Source organism: Pinus tabuliformis, chromosome J (assembly GCF_031772625.1).
Source record: "Pinus tabuliformis cultivar Carrire ecotype Pingquan chromosome J, CPIR1, whole genome shotgun sequence".
Classification (NCBI taxonomy): Eukaryota; Viridiplantae; Streptophyta; class Pinopsida; order Pinales; family Pinaceae; genus Pinus; species Pinus tabuliformis.
Genome location: NC_142295.1, coordinates 1,046,651,727 through 1,046,668,242, shown reverse-complemented (window position 1 = coordinate 1,046,668,242; position 16,516 = coordinate 1,046,651,727).

The window sequence follows — 16,516 nt, the reverse complement described above, 5'->3', positions numbered from 1 at the left end:
GCTTACTTTAGTGAAAAGCTAAATGATTCAAGAAAGAAGTATTCTTCTTATGATAAAGAGTTCTACGCAGTTGTGCAGTCATTAAAGAAATGGAGGCATTATTTAATGTCAAAAGAATTTATTCTTTATTCAGATAACCATGCATTACAGTTTATAATGCAGCAGCCAAAGCTCAGCCAGAAACATGCTAAATGGGTAGAATATCTTCAAGGTTTCCATTTTGTGTTGAAGCATATAACTGGGCAGTCAAACAAAGTTGCAGATGCCTTAAGTAGGAGAAATGTATTGCTTCAAGAAAGTCAAATCCAAGTGTTGGGTTTTGATTTTCTTAAGGAATTATATGAGATTGATTCAGATTTTAAAGAGGCATTTGAGGCTTGTAAAAATCCTATTTTGGCGGATAGGAGCAAGTGGTTGGATTATTTCCTACAAGATGGACTGTTATTTAAGAAAAATCAGTTGTGCATACCCAACTGTTCAATGAGAGAGAATATAATCAAAGAGAAACATAGTGGAGGACTTGCAGGACGTTTTGGTGTAGAGAAGACTTTTGAGCAACTCAACAGATTTTATTTCTGGCTGAAAATGAAATCTGAAGTAGAGAAGTATGTAAGAAATTATAAAGTTTGCCAGTATGCAAAAGGAAGGAGCCAAAACACAGGGTTGTATATTCCATTACCAATTCCAGATAGGCCTTGGGATATGGTAAGTATGGATTTTGTGTTGGGATTACCAAAGACTCAAAGAGGTTATGATTCAATTTTTGTTGTAGTGGACAGATTTTCAAAAATGGCACACTTTATTCCATGCTATAAAACTAGTGATACTTCTCACATTGCTAACTTGTTTTTTAAACAGATTGTAAGATTGCATGGGATGCCCAAAAGCATTGTCTCAGACAGGGATTCAAAATTCGTTGGACATTTCTAGAGAACACTATGGAAGAAGCTGGGAACTAAATTAAGTTTCAGTTCTGCTTATCATCCACAAACTGATGGACAGACTGAAGTTGTGAACAGAAGTTTAGGCAATCTTTTGAGGAGCCTTACTACAGAACATCCAAAGCAATGGGATCAAGTTTTAGCACAAGTTGAGTATGCATATAACGACTCACCGAACAGGAGCATAGGACAGAGCCCATTCCATATTATTTATGGAATGCATCCAAGAGGAATATCTGAATTAAGGAATTTGGGAAAAGAAGAAATGAGAAGTGCAGAGGGTGAAGAATTTGCTTCAAGAATGTAGATGATACAGCCCAAGATCAGGAGACTCCAGAGATTAACTGGGTAAAACAGTTACCCACAGCAAAGAATTTACAGCCAGAAAGAATTCTGGACAAGAAAGTGCATAAGAAGACAAGGGGACGAGAGTACTTCCAGTATTTGGTAAAATGGAAGGGACAGCCAACCGCTGAAGCTACTTGGGTTACAGAAGACGTTCTACAGAAACTGGGCAAATCCGTAGATGAGCTCATGGATAGGAGCCCATGAAGAATTTTGTCCTCTGGAGTTTGATGCAGGAGCATGTGACTTAGAGGGAAAAAAATTTCAAACATATTCCAAAAATCCAAAAAAATCTACAGGCAAGGGAGTGGGGTCCTTTAGCCTGCAATTTCCATGTTTTTTTAGTGCAAGATAGGATAAAATTGAGAATAAAACATGCTAATTATATCATAGATGGATAAGCTATAATAAAGCTTTACGCTTTAAATCATTCTATGTAAAGCATGCTTTTGTAATAGATAAGGTCCGAGAAGGCCTATCCATTAATATAAATAAAGAGGCAACGAGACTCGCATCAGAGAGGAGCGGGGCCGGAAGCATTATTCTTGAAAAACTTTTCTCTCTGTGTATGGGAATTAATGGTTTTCTGTTAATATGTATGCATGTATCAGATAGCTTATTTTGTTGTGTATCGAAAGTGTTGAATTGCCTTATTTCCCCGCATGATACTTGTTTGAAGCCTTTATGGCCGTTTCCCTTTCATTGCTGCGTCCGCAGGCTCTCTAAGTCCTTTTATAAAGCCCAGAGGATAATTCTGTTTACACAGAGGACGCGTGATATTTTCCTTAAGCGGAACATTGTTCCGGATGTGACATCTTATTTAGATTGGTTCTTGCCCTTATCGGGTCTGAACCAAATATCGCATCGGAGAAGAGAGGGCCTTTGGAAATATTAAGTGTGCGCTCCGACATACCAGAGCCGAAATATTATAAAGCGTAGCTTAAAGGGACGTCGGATCCGCGGGGGCGTTCACATCGCATATTGGAGGCATTGGCACTTTAGAGATCGCCGATAGCAATTACCGATTGTCGCATCGGGGAAAAGGGAAAGGAAAGGCATTAGCCGCCGCCGATAGTGTTTTGGGTGTATAACCCTCCATAAAGCCGCCGATAGTGTTTTGGGTGCATAATCCCTCCATAAAGCCGCCGATAGTGTTTTGGGGGTGATTCTTTAGAATTACTGCTCCGATAGGAGTAGAGGCCCTGTTTGTCAATTAGCAAGGTTTGTGGGGGGGTCGGAGAGAAAATCGATGAATCTATTAGTTTAATGACTGATACGCATATAGAAGGAGAAAGAGAAGTTGAGGCTGATATAGAGGAGATTGCTGCTAGATTTGGAAGGTTATCCTTATCGCCTGCGCCCACGCCATCAAAAACTCCCATGTTCCTTTTGAAACAAATTCCCAAGAAGGATTGCAGAACTAATTGGTGTCATCATCATGGAGGCTTTGGCTATTTTGTAAGTAATTTTTTTAATGGATCTCAACCTCTACACAATTTTCTTGTAATTTGATTGAAAGTGTAACCTCAGTGCACAAAACACATGCAATCATAGCCTAATTCAAATCCATTATGTTTTTGGACCTTGTCAATACATTTCTTATGTAGAGTCAATTCATATTCCTTGTTTCATTGATCAATGCTTTGTGATCCTTATCAAGATTTGACTATAGAATTTTGGTCTATACTTTAGTTCCCTGATACATCAGTAACTTTGTTACATGGATTTGAGTGATAATCATCTTATGGGAACAATTCCTCCCATCCTAGGCAATTTGACTCACAATGGAAAGTTGTAAGTTGCTTGCATACTTAAATGCTTGAATTATACCCTTTGGTTCCCTGCATCTTGACTATAACTTTCATTCATTTTCAAATTTCAAGAAACTGATTATGTTACTCTTTCCTTTCTAATTTTCAGATATTTACACAGTAATAATCCCGGAGGATCTATTCCACCGTATTTTTGAAACATGACAAATATGAGATACTTGTAAGAACTTTAAATCACATCTATAAAATCTTAGAAATTGGATTTGAATGATAAGAAAACCCCCACTAGTAGTGACCCATATATTGATATGGAGGCATCCAAATGAAAATTCACTTACAGGGAAGATTCCACCCAAGCATGGTGGAAGCACATTCAAATCTAGTTAAAAAGTACACATTAATCATTGAATTTTGTGGATTTTTGCTGCAAGCATTTAACGATACTAAGTTGTATTTTGTTAGGACATAAACCCTGCTAGAAATCATCTTGAAGGTCCAATTATAGAGAACATTAGTTGATGTGTTTCTCTTAAATACCTTAAAGTGATATAATATTCAAGTCTACTAGAGAAATTATGGTATATAATCTTGTTATTTGTCTAACAATATTGAGGTTGGGTCTTCTCTTGAATTTTTTTGTGTAGAAATGTACATGTGAACTGTTTGAATGGAACTATTTCTTTGGAATATTGTAAACATGACAACCTCACTTATTTGTAAGAGTCTGTAAGCCACAACCAATGAGATTCATTTATATAACATAATGAACCATTGAAGTTTTTAAAAGCACATTCAAAGTGATTAATAGATTTTGTTGTGGTTTTTACAAAAAATTGTCCTCCAACAACATGAAGGGAGCAATTCACGTATAGATGCAAGCAATTCACATAGCAATTCTTGCAATCCAAGGCTAGTAGAGACAATTTACTATGACTGTGTCCCTGTGATAAAGAATAAAAACCATTATTTTCTTCACTTTAGCAAGGTACTCAACTAGGAATCCTTCTCAATAACAGTGGCAAAGGACATAGCAAATTTTAAGAGTATTCTTCTTGGAATTTCATAGAGGGTAGATGTTCAAGTGTTTTAGACCTTAGTAAAGCTAAAAAGAATTTTTTTATGGCACATGAAGTCTGCTCAAATATATGACATATTTCATATGATTCTCCATTTAGTTTGAAAAAATAGGCTGAATGAAATTGGTTTTACAAATTAATTGGTTGAAAGGCCCAATCCAAAGTAACATTAACTTGTTGTCTTACTCTGTAGCTATGCTCTAGCTTGAAGAAATGATACTCTAGGTTCAAAACTTGGTAGGTTTTCTCTCTATGCTAAGAACATTACATGGGGTTGGACTTAGGATGCACTATGAGAGTCAACTTTTAGTTGTTAGATAATATTGTTGTAAATTGATATGTTTTTGTCTTAATTGTTAATTTTCTTAAAAGTGTTCCGTCTTAAGTGGCCATTGTCTTAAATGTAAATTTTTGCCTTAAAATATTTTTGTCTCAAATTGTCTTTGTTTTAAATATAGAATTTTCTCCTAAAATAATTTTGTCTTAAGCTCTTTTTGTCTTAAATATAAAGTTTTATTTTAAAATATTTTTGTCTCTAATTATTTTTGTCTTAAATATAAAGTTTTCTTAAACTGTATTGTCTTAAAATATTTTTGTCTCAAATTGTTCTTGTCTTAAATTAAAAATTTTGTCTTTTTGTCTTAAATATAAAGTATTGCCCGACTAAAAATATGCCAAATACATATCACCAATACATAATTTTAGATAGCCAATTATAATGTTATATCCCCTACTAATTTAACAACATAATTATAAATATTTTTCAATTATATAAAAAATAAAATTAAATAAATAATATCATCTGTTAATTTCTGATTAATTATTACAACTATAAATACAAAATTAAATCTAATAATACATACTAAAATTAACGCTTATATTAAAAAAATGTTGGTAAAATATAAAATTTTATTATTGATTACACTTTCCGATTCTTGCCATACTTCTTTAGGTAAAACCAAAATTTACCTATTACGTGAAAAATGCATACATAAAATTATTTTAAAATAAAAATTGGAATCAAATTAAAATCCAAAAAATGGCCATTTATAAATCTAAATCAATATAGACTTTGTATATTGGATAAAATATAGATAGAACAAAGCATTCCTTTTACAATATCAATTGTACGCGCTATAAACTTATGATATGTATGTCTTAGCTGCGGGTATCTTTAATCAATTTAATTATTTTAATTACTTTCTATTAATGTTGTTAGGATTAAGCTACTTTCATGTTAATTGTATATTATTCGAATTTTTAAAAATAAGATATGGGTTGATAAATTTATCATTCAAAAAATTTTAAGAAATTTTAAGGTCTAATTTATTAGATATTATTAAATATAATATTCAGAAATGTAGAATTTTTTTTGGATATCTTTATAATTTTTTTTCTTTGAAATTAAAATGCATTTGATTAATTGTTTATAACTCTTATAACTTTCTAACTTTGATATAACATTATCTAACTTTGATATAGATATAAGTTAATGGGTTATAATAATATAATGGTACTCATTAATAATGACAATAATAGTATTTTAGTGTAAATTTAATCATACGAAGATCCTAGGTTAGATTCAATTCTCTATAGAGATAGGAAAAGAGTTAACCATGCTACTTACATACTGCCACTGGGTAACTCAAGTGCTTTGACTATACTAAAGTAATAGTGAACGGATTGACTGGATAACAATTAGTGATATTGTATTGATATTGTATTCGTTGTTGATTTGAAAATGTAATTATCATAAATTTTATGAAAAAAATTAAGTAATTTTATCTGACAATTTTTTTAATTATTGTAATTATAATAACTATGATATATGTGAAAAAATAATAAGCAATATCATCTCATGCATTTTTTTTGTTTGTTTAATTATTGCAAATATAAATACATAACTATAATTGTTAATATATATTCAAAAAATTAACATTTATAAATCACATATAGAAAAATATTAAAAAATAATTGTCTGCAAACTATAGAATTTTATTATTGATTAAAACTTTCTATTATTTGTATGATATTATGTGGAAAAAAATAAATTTTACAAAAACTAACAATATATAATTGTATCTATTATGTGGAAAATGCATAAGTAAAGATATATAAAAGATATTTTAGCTGCAATTATATCTGTACATTTTTTGGATATGAAAACTGATATAAAATATAAGTTAATGGTCCAATACCTAGAGGCATTTCTCATAGATCAGTGCTCATTATATACCACCAATATATAATCTTATGTAACATGACTTTCTTAAAGTAATATTGATGAGTCAACATGATTAGTGATGTTATAAGCATTGCTGATTTGACAACATAATTATGATAACTTTTATCATTGTGTAAAAATAAAATCATCTAATGTATATTTTTAATTAGTTAAATCTAATAATACATACTCAAAAAATTAACATTTACAGACCATATATAGAAAAAAATTTATAAAAATAAATGTGTGTGAAATATATAATTTTATTATCAGTCTGTTGCAATCCTTCAGTCAAAGCATGTTCAATCTTATTAATTCTAGCAGTTTTCATATACATAACAAAAAACAATAGAATTTTTTTATTTAAATTTTTCTTAAATTATTAAAACACTTTTATAATTTTGAAAAATATACCTGTTATTTTTCAATAACATTTTAGTGAGACATAATAGCATTAGTGAAATAGATTCTTATTTTCCTATTTTAAAACGAAAACAAAAATAATTACTTTAACAATAAAACTACTACTACTCTCTATCCCTTAAAACCTGATAGCTACTGCCACACTCAATCCCTTAAAACCTGATAACAACTACTACTCTCAATCCCTTAAAATCCCTTGGAAATTTGAAGAATATGAGCTCCCTCTTACGTTCAAAACTTATTCACATCGAGCACCACTCCCGAACTACCGAACCCCTCAGCTTATCTCGATGGCTGACTTTTCGAATATTTGGAAATTTGAAGAATATTAGCTCCCTCTGATTGTTGAATATGAGAAGAATGAGCAATCAAGATAAAGATGCTCTACCTAACAATAAAATTATCTGTTAACAAACCATTTAATTTAAATTATTAACAATACAATTATAATAAAAAATTTCGGATTGAATTAGAGTTAATCAATATAATACATGGTCACTTTTATATATATATATAGTTAGCTAATCCATATATATATATCTATCTATATATATTATTATTTCTAGTTGACTAGTCCCTACCTAACAATACCTAACAATACAATTATTTGTTAACAAACCATTTAATTCAAATTATTAACAATACAATTACAATCACAAACTTCAGACTGAATTGGAGTTAATCAATATAATACATGGTCACTTTTATATATATAGTTAGCTAATCCATATATATATCTATCTATATATATTATTATTTCTAGTTGACTAGTCCCTACCTAACAATACAATTATTTGTTAACAAACCATTTAATTCAAGTTATTAACAACACAATTACAATCACAAACTTCGGACTGAATTGGAGTTAATCAATATAATACATGGTCACTTTTTATTTTTATATATATTATTATTGAAGCAAAATATATATATATATATATATATATATATATATATATATAATTTCCAGTTGACTAGTTCCTTGTAGTAGCTTATGAGGATAGCTCGCCAAGAATCAAATTGGATCACGGGGAAACATAAATCCTCCACCTCAAGAAGATCTTGTTGTCGTTGTTATCGGCGCTTTTCTTCTAATGCGGGATGAAATTTGATTTTAGCGTCATGGAAGTCCAACATTCAAAACTCGTGGTCCCTCGGAGTCGAGCAGCCAATGGTGTGTGGGAATTCAAGTTAAAACACCACAAAATTACTATTGCAAATGTTTTTGACATCTTCTATAATGGGATTGAGAGGAACATAGACATAAGCAAAAGCTTTCTACTAAGACATAGTAGAACACAAAATTTGGAAGTAAGAAGAAATTAATTGATGAAAAATAGAAATCACAGATTTCTATGATATTGCAAGTTTTTCTTTACATTTTCCTAGACATAGTAGAACACAAAACACAAAATTTGGAAGTATGAGAGGAACATAGATAGAAGCAAACGCTTTGTACTGAGACATAGCAGAACACAAAATTTGGAAGTAAGAAGAAATTAATTGATGGAAAATAGAAATCACAGATTTCTATTATATTGCAAGTTTTGCTTTACGTTTTCCTTGACATGGTAGAACACAAAACACAAAATTTGGAAGTATGAAGAAATTAATTGATGGAAAATAGAAATCACATATTTCTATTATATTGCAAGTTTTGCCTTACATTTTCCTAGACATAGTAGAACACAAAACACAAAATTTGGAAGTATGAAGAAATTAATTGATGGAAAATAGAAATTACAGATCTCTATTATATTGCAAGTTTTGCCTTACATTTTTAGGTGAGGTGAATTACAAATTTATAAATGAGGAGAGAAGTTCTAGAATTATCTAATTTTATCATGTGAAATACATGATTGCATAGTGAAGTTAGAAGTCGAGGGCGGTGGTTGGCATTGGTGGTAACTTTCAGCCTAAGTGTTGGTGGAGAGAAGATGACTCTGCGTCAGCGTCTACTATGCTCTTTGGTTTCACATATAAAATTTTCCCACTTGAAGCCAAGTGAAAAGTCCTGAATCAAGTCACACTAAGTCCTAACATGCCTCTATATAGCTCATGTTTATTTCTTGGTAGAATCTTAGTGAGCACATCAGTAGGTTCTTAACTATATGGATCTTTTCCAAGCATAGTTGTCCTTCCTCCAACACATGATGGATACAATGGTACCTTAAGTCAATGTGCTACTTTTGAATGAAATGTTGGGTTTTTTTCCAAGTGAATAACACTTCGACTATCACAATATAGCACATACTTGTCCTGCTTTATTCCCATCTCTCCGAAGAATCATTGCATCCACAACTTCTCGTTGCAAGCTTTTGTTGAAGCTATGTACTCATCCTCCGTTGTGGAGAGAGCTTCCATTCTTTGTAGCCTTGACACCCAAGATACTGTTGCACTACAAATGTATACAAATAACATGTAGTGGACTGTCTTGTGTCCATATCTGCATGTGTAAATCCTTGAAGCATGGTATCATTATGACCAAAACATAAACAGTAATTACTAGTACCCTTGAGATACCTCAAAATCCATTTTACTGCTTGCCAACATTTTTTTCATGTATTGGAAACTCACTACTCCCACTGAATATGCAATGTCTAGTCGTGTACATACCATGACATACATCAAGTTTCCCACTGCTCAAGAATAAGGAATATTGCTCATTTCTTCCCTCTCCTTGTCATCACTGGCACATTACTTAGTACTCAACTTGAAGGAGGTTGGAAGGGGTGTACCAACTACCTTGGCATCCTTCATATTAGATTTTACAAGCATGTTCTTCATATATTTTTCTTGTGACAGCCAAAACCTTTTTTTTCCTGTCACACATAATCCTCATGCCCAATATTTGTTGTGATGGACCCAAATCCTTCATTGCAAATTTGTTGTCCATATATTTCTTCTTCCTATTGATCATATTCTTATCTTTCCTAAAAATCAACATGTCATCCACATATAACAGTTATATGATATGCTTTCCTTGATCATATCTTTTGATATAGAGACATTGGTTAGCTTCCAACCTTTGAAAATCATGTTACAAAATTAACGAATCAAATTTCTTATACCATTGTCGAGGTGCCTGTTTCAACCCATAGAGGCCTTTCTTCAACTTGCAAACTAGGTCTTCTTTGCCTCTTTTTATGAAGCCTTCTAACTGCTCCATATAAATTTCTTCATGTAATTCACCATGAAGGAAATCAATCCTTACATCTAACTGTTCCCATTCTAAGTGTAAAGAAGAAACAATACCAAAAATTACTCTAATGGGTGGCATGTTTACAATAGGTGGGAAAATATCAGTGAAGTTAATACCTTCGTTTTGGGTAAATACTTTCACCGCTATCCTTTCTTTATACCTCTTGTTATTTTCGTCACCTTCATGCTTAATATCGTATACCCATTTGTTTTGTAATACCTTTGTACCTTTTGGGAGATTTACCAATTCCCAAGTTTCATTTTCTAGCAAAGAGTTCATTTCTTCCTCCATTGCTTTCTTCCATTCTTTATTGTTCTCAACTTTACAAGCCTTTTGAAAGCAATTAATCTCACCTTCATCAGTTAATAGGATATAGTTTTAAGGAGGATACCTTTGTGAAGGCTTATGAGGCCTAGAAGATCTGTGAACCAACTATGGTGGTGCGTTATAAGGTTGAATCTCCTATAAAGGTTCCTGTGAGTTTCCTCCTTCTTGATGTTCATCACTTTCCACTTGTTATCATTCCTACTCTTGCATTTGTTGTCGAGTTTCTTGCATTGGTGGGATGTTTTAATGTCACTCTTCAAACCTGTCAATAACTTTATTGACCTCTAACTGACCTTCAAACATATTAAACATTTCTAACTAATTAAATATAATATTCTTACTTATAATAATTTTGTGTTTGACTAGATCTCATAGATGATAACCAAATTCTTCATCCACATATCCCAAAAAATGCATTTCATATATTTATCATCTAGCTTAGTTCTATTTTCTTCGGGAATATGTACAAATGCTTCACATCCAAATATTTTCAAATGGTAATAACTCATATTCTTACCAATCCAAAATTCTTTAGGAATTATGCCATCCACGGTTGCAGTAGGACATTGATTTATAAGGTAACAAGTTTTCCTTACTGCTTCTTCCCAAAAATGCTTCTCCAATCTAGAATTTGACAACATACTCCTTACTTTCTCCATAATGGTGTGATTCATCCTTTCTGCAGCACCATTCTATTGAGGAGTATTAGGCACAATCTTCTCATTCTTTATGCCAAACTTATTATAGTATTACTTGAAGGAATTAAAGCAATATTCTCCACATTATTTTTTCTTAGACATTTTAGAAATTTGTTAGTCTCTCTTTCAACATCAACATGGAATTTTTGAAATATTTCAAACAGTCCATTTTTAATTTTCATACGATAGGTCCAAACCTTCCTGGGTGCACAATCTATAAATGCTACAAAATATCAAGCTCCTCCTAATGACTTTGTGTTAATGATCCCATAAACATATGCATGTATCAATTCTAACAATTTTTTTCTTTTATCATGGCTTCCTCTAAGGAATGAAACCCTTCTTTTTCTACCATATCTACAATTCTCTCAAAGATAAAGATTATAGGATTTCAAACATGGTAGTAAATTTTTACCAGCAAGGATTTTTAGGCCGTTCTCACTCATGTTACCCAAGCGCTTATGCCACATATTTTCTAAATTCCCTTCTTTTGTGACAACAACCAAATATGATTCTGGTTTCATTATATTCAATGTATATAATTTTCTTGTCTTGGGTTCTCTGGCCATGACCAATGCTTCTTTGCTAATTTTCCAACCTCCGTTTACAATGCTTGTGTAATATCCTTCATCATCGAGTCATCCCATAGAAATCAAACTCACACTCATTTATAGTACATTCCTTACTTGTTTCAACAATATATCTTATCCATCCTTCATCTTGATTTGGAAATCTTCCACTCCAACAATACTACAAAAATGATTATTCCTAAATGCACTCTACCATAATTTCAAGATTATATGCAACAAAGCTATCTTTGCATGGGGTTACATAGTGAGTTACCCCAAAGTCAAAGATCTAATCAAATATACTCCTAGATGTATATAAACATGCATCCTTTACTGAAACAGTAAACAACACATCACCATCTCTGGCTACAACAATAGTCTCACCTGCATTTGTGTTGTATGACTTGTGATTTGTACTGGATAGTTTCTAATCCTTTTGTATTTTCTTTTGAACTCCACATTCTTTCTTGATGTGCCCAGGTTTGCCACAATGAAAGAAGATGAGCCTTCCCCTCCTATATTTTGATGACCTCTCTTTCTTAATCGTCCTTATCAACCTCTAACAATTCTCCTATCGTCATTAGCTAGAGCTAGAGCTTCTCCTCCCTACTTTTCCATAATTGACTTGTGTCATAGATCCACGTTACTTAAATTATTGCTAAGATCATCAAACTTGAAGGTACCAGTAGGTGTTGAAGTCTCAAAGCTACAATTAAATTTTTCCAGTTGTCTAACATATAACACATTAACAAAATAGTTCTAATTTCATCATCTATAATGATTTTAAAGGAGGCAATCTAATCAGTAATAATATTGAATTCGTTCGAGTGCTCAACAACTGAAGCACCCACCTTCATCTTGAGATTATAAATCTTATTCATTAATAACGCTTCGTTTGATGCCATGTTCTTCTCATATATGTCATCGAGCTTATTCCATAATCCTTCTAATGTCTTTTCTCTGGACATATTTAAATACACATTCTTTGTCAGATATTTGCGGATTGTCACAATTTCCTTTGTGTCTAGCTTATTCCATTCTTTGTCCATCACTGATGAGGGTTTCTTTTCTATACCCTCAGTCAGAAAATACTGATTTTCTAAAATCTGTATATCCTCCATCTATGATTTCCATGGGGAAAATTTAGTTTCACTCCACTTCTCCATGTCAATTAATGTTGTTCTCTCCATTCCCAATACAACTCAGGCCCCAAAAATATCTACTTACAAAAAAAAACTTTAATTATTACACTTTTTTGAATAAGGACCAAAATCCATCTCCTTTAATAAAAAATTTATCATGTCACAAGGGACAACACTCCCTTTTTTTGTTGTAATATATTAAACTAGACTTTTATTAGAAAAAGAAGATCAAATGAAACTTAAAAAGGTGTGCCCATACAACAATAATAACTTTAAAATGAAACACTTCACACATACATGTTCATTTGAAAAACTCACGATACAACATTTAACAACCACAACCTCCGCTTAACATGATTGGAGCTCAAAAATGTGTCACAATCCCATACTATTCCACTATTCATCACCTTTGCCTATTCATTTCCCTCTCTCAACCATATGTCTACATCTTATTTTTCTTGCAACAATCATCTTTTTCGTGTCCAACAGATTCACAGAGACACCCAATAGCTTAACATCATGGAAGAGAATGACATCCACAGATATGCAGGATCCATACATCCATAGAATATGAAAGAAAAACTAACAATTTCAGCAACAGGAGGCTTCAAAGCAAAGACCATTAAGGAACATCTACACCTTCAGTTTATCTATGGAGATGTCTCACGTACATCACCAAATATTAGACTGTAACCTTCTACTTCGAATCTCAATGGCCTACTCAGACTCACTTCAATACTCGATTCATAGGGCCAAGAAATGGTTTTCATGATCTTAGAAGATGTAAAACATGGGGAAGAGAAAATAAGAGAGAGGAAACAATCAGTCTTAGGATCTGTCAGATATCTGATATCAGTTGATGGGATTCAGAGGAACATAGAAAGAAGAAAAATATTTCTATTGAGAGATAGGTTAACATAGAACTTAAAACATGGAAGCACGAATAAATTAATTGGTGGAGAAATAAATCATGGACATATATTACATTACAAGAATTTCCTTTATTGCATTCTCAGGATGAGGAAAATTGCCAATTTATAGATGAGGAGGGAAGCTTTAGAATTCTCTAATTCTATCATTTGAAATACATGAATGCATAGTGAAGTTAGAAGTCAAGGGAAGTGGCTGGTGTTAGTAATAACTTTTAGTGTAGGCAGTGGAGAAAAGACTATTGACTGAGTCAACATCGACTGCATTCTTTGGCTTCACATTTAACATTCTATACTTTCAAGTTTGAAATTGCATGTTACATAATTTGAACACAACTTTCATAAAATTAATTTTACATAATCTGAAAAAAATCATCAAGACATTAGTATGAACTCATAGAATTAGAATCAAAAATTAAAAGCTACCTTTACATATATCATATCCACTCATACAAACTCCATCTTATGATTGTTCTCCCTTGAATATTTATAATTCAACCTAAATTTATGAAATATTTTTTTATCACAATAATTCCATACTTCTTTTTTTTGGTAAGTTGAGGCACATGTTGTAAACTTATTATTTGATTAATACAATGATGGATGTGGATTTGGGTTTCATAGAAATTTCCATGGATAACATGATCACATAAAAAGTAAAAAATTGGTCCAAGTAATAGGTTTCAACCATACGAGTTTCATGCAAACATACTGGAATGGAATTTGTGACTATTCAATGTGTTTGGAGGCATGGGTGAGTTTGATTTTTGAGATCTGAAACTCAACACTTAGATGTGGTTTGTTCGGAAGTCTAAGCTCACTATTCCACTTCGGTTGTTTAGAGACTGAACCTTGCTACTATAAATTGTTTGTTTCTTTAAAGGCCAAACAACTGAACCTCATTGTTATAAAAAAAAATTTTATTCATAGGACAAACCTCTCAAAACTCTGCACCCTCCATTATTGCTTTAGGGACCCCCTCAACATAATTTAATTAAAAATTTTATCACTAGAAGGTTTGTTCAAATAGAGTACTTTAAAAATAGAAGGCATAGCATTTATGACATCCTAAATCCAAATGGCTCTTACCAAGATTCAATCCAAAATCTCCCTAAGTTCCTTCTACCTCCACCCACGAAGTCCAGTTCCAAAGGTATTATTTGAGTTTCTTTGATGAGTGTCTTGAAAGGGGGCCAAGTTCTGCCTCCCCACCTTCCTGTTTCTGAAATGTTGTTTCAAGTACAAAGTAGGATCTACCAAATGTGAGAAATAAAAGGTCATCTCCTCGAAACTTTACATTCTAGGTGAAAAATGGAAAACCAACGTACAAGGTAGATCCATTTCTAAAGCACCTCAGAATCCTACCTTCGATATTCCTTCCAAAAGCCTAGAGGACCACCAAAACAAGCTAAAATACCATGCCTTCCTCTGCAAATTTATAGGAGGTTGGCCCTTAAATAAAGAATTAGAATGATGGATCTCACAAAAAAGGAAACCAAAAGGGGAAATAGATCTTTCCCTGGGCCCCAAAGGTTTCTTCACTGTTATTTTCTCTAAGTTGGAGGACAAAGCTAATTTTTTTATGGAGGAATTTACTTCTATAACAACACATTCTTATACATAAGGCACTAGGAGAAATGCTTCAACCCTCATAAAGAGTAACTCTTGTCTGCATCAGTGTGGCTTCACTTGTATTCACTTCCAATTGATTTATGGATCCCATAAATACTAGAAGGAATATGGAATGTAATATGACATTTTGTGAAGCTCTAAAAAATCAGTAAACGGGGTCGAAAAATGTCATATGCTTGTCTTTGTGTCTATATGGACATCTCCCAGCATTTCCTGAAGTCCATGAAGTAGAATTATCAAGGGGAAAACTAGTCTCAGCAACTTGACTATGAACATGTACAAATTCAGTGCAGGCTCTACCATGAGCATGGCCATTTATTGAAGGACTCTCCCAGACATATAAAATACCTTGACAACATAGGCTAGGTGGAAAAAGAAATTTTTAACAAAGATAATAATCATAGAAGTAATTTTAGGCTAGGTAGTAACAATATTTTGTCACCACTACTAGGGAAAAATAGTTTTGGGACCCTAGCAGTGATGGAAGAATATCTTATGGAGGAATTACCAAATGATATTCAAATGTGGGAATGAAACCAGTATGCAAAGGATGAGGACATAAAGAAAGAAAGAAATAACAAAATGACATATAATTAAGAAGGGGCAAGTGAGAGGATTAATAGTATTTACTTGTTAGACACCAAGGAGGATGCCCAGTTGACAAAACAAACATGAATCTTTGTCAAGGGAAGAAAGTTTTCTAGTTAACTTGCTCAATGAGTGGGTAGAAAAAGACCTCGAAAACCTGTCATTCACACAATGAGGTCATTATGTGAGGGATTTGTTTTACTAGAATACCCAATATGGAAACGAGTGTCAAAGTTTCAGGGTATACACTCAGTTGCATAATTTTAGGGAAAAAAATGAACTCCTAGTTAAGGAGCTAGTAAGGAGGCCAAAAAGAGGGATATAAAATACAATAGGGATTCGTTGTAGGAGACGTAGGAATTCCTAGTAAATTATGGTGAATCCATGGTGCTTGAAGATTATTACCTGGCAATCCAAGACTGTCTCAATGAATATTCACACATGGAGTATATGAAGCCCTAATGGGAAAGGAAAACAAAGGTGTGTGAGAGGGAAGATAAGGAAAGAGAAGCCCACAATCCTAATTTTTCAAAAAACAAAATTATTATGGGAAAAATTTAACAATATTGTTTATTATTGTGTGAAAGGTTGTCAATGTATGGAAATTGCTTCTCAGGGTAGTGTTGGGAGATTAACAATATTGTGGAA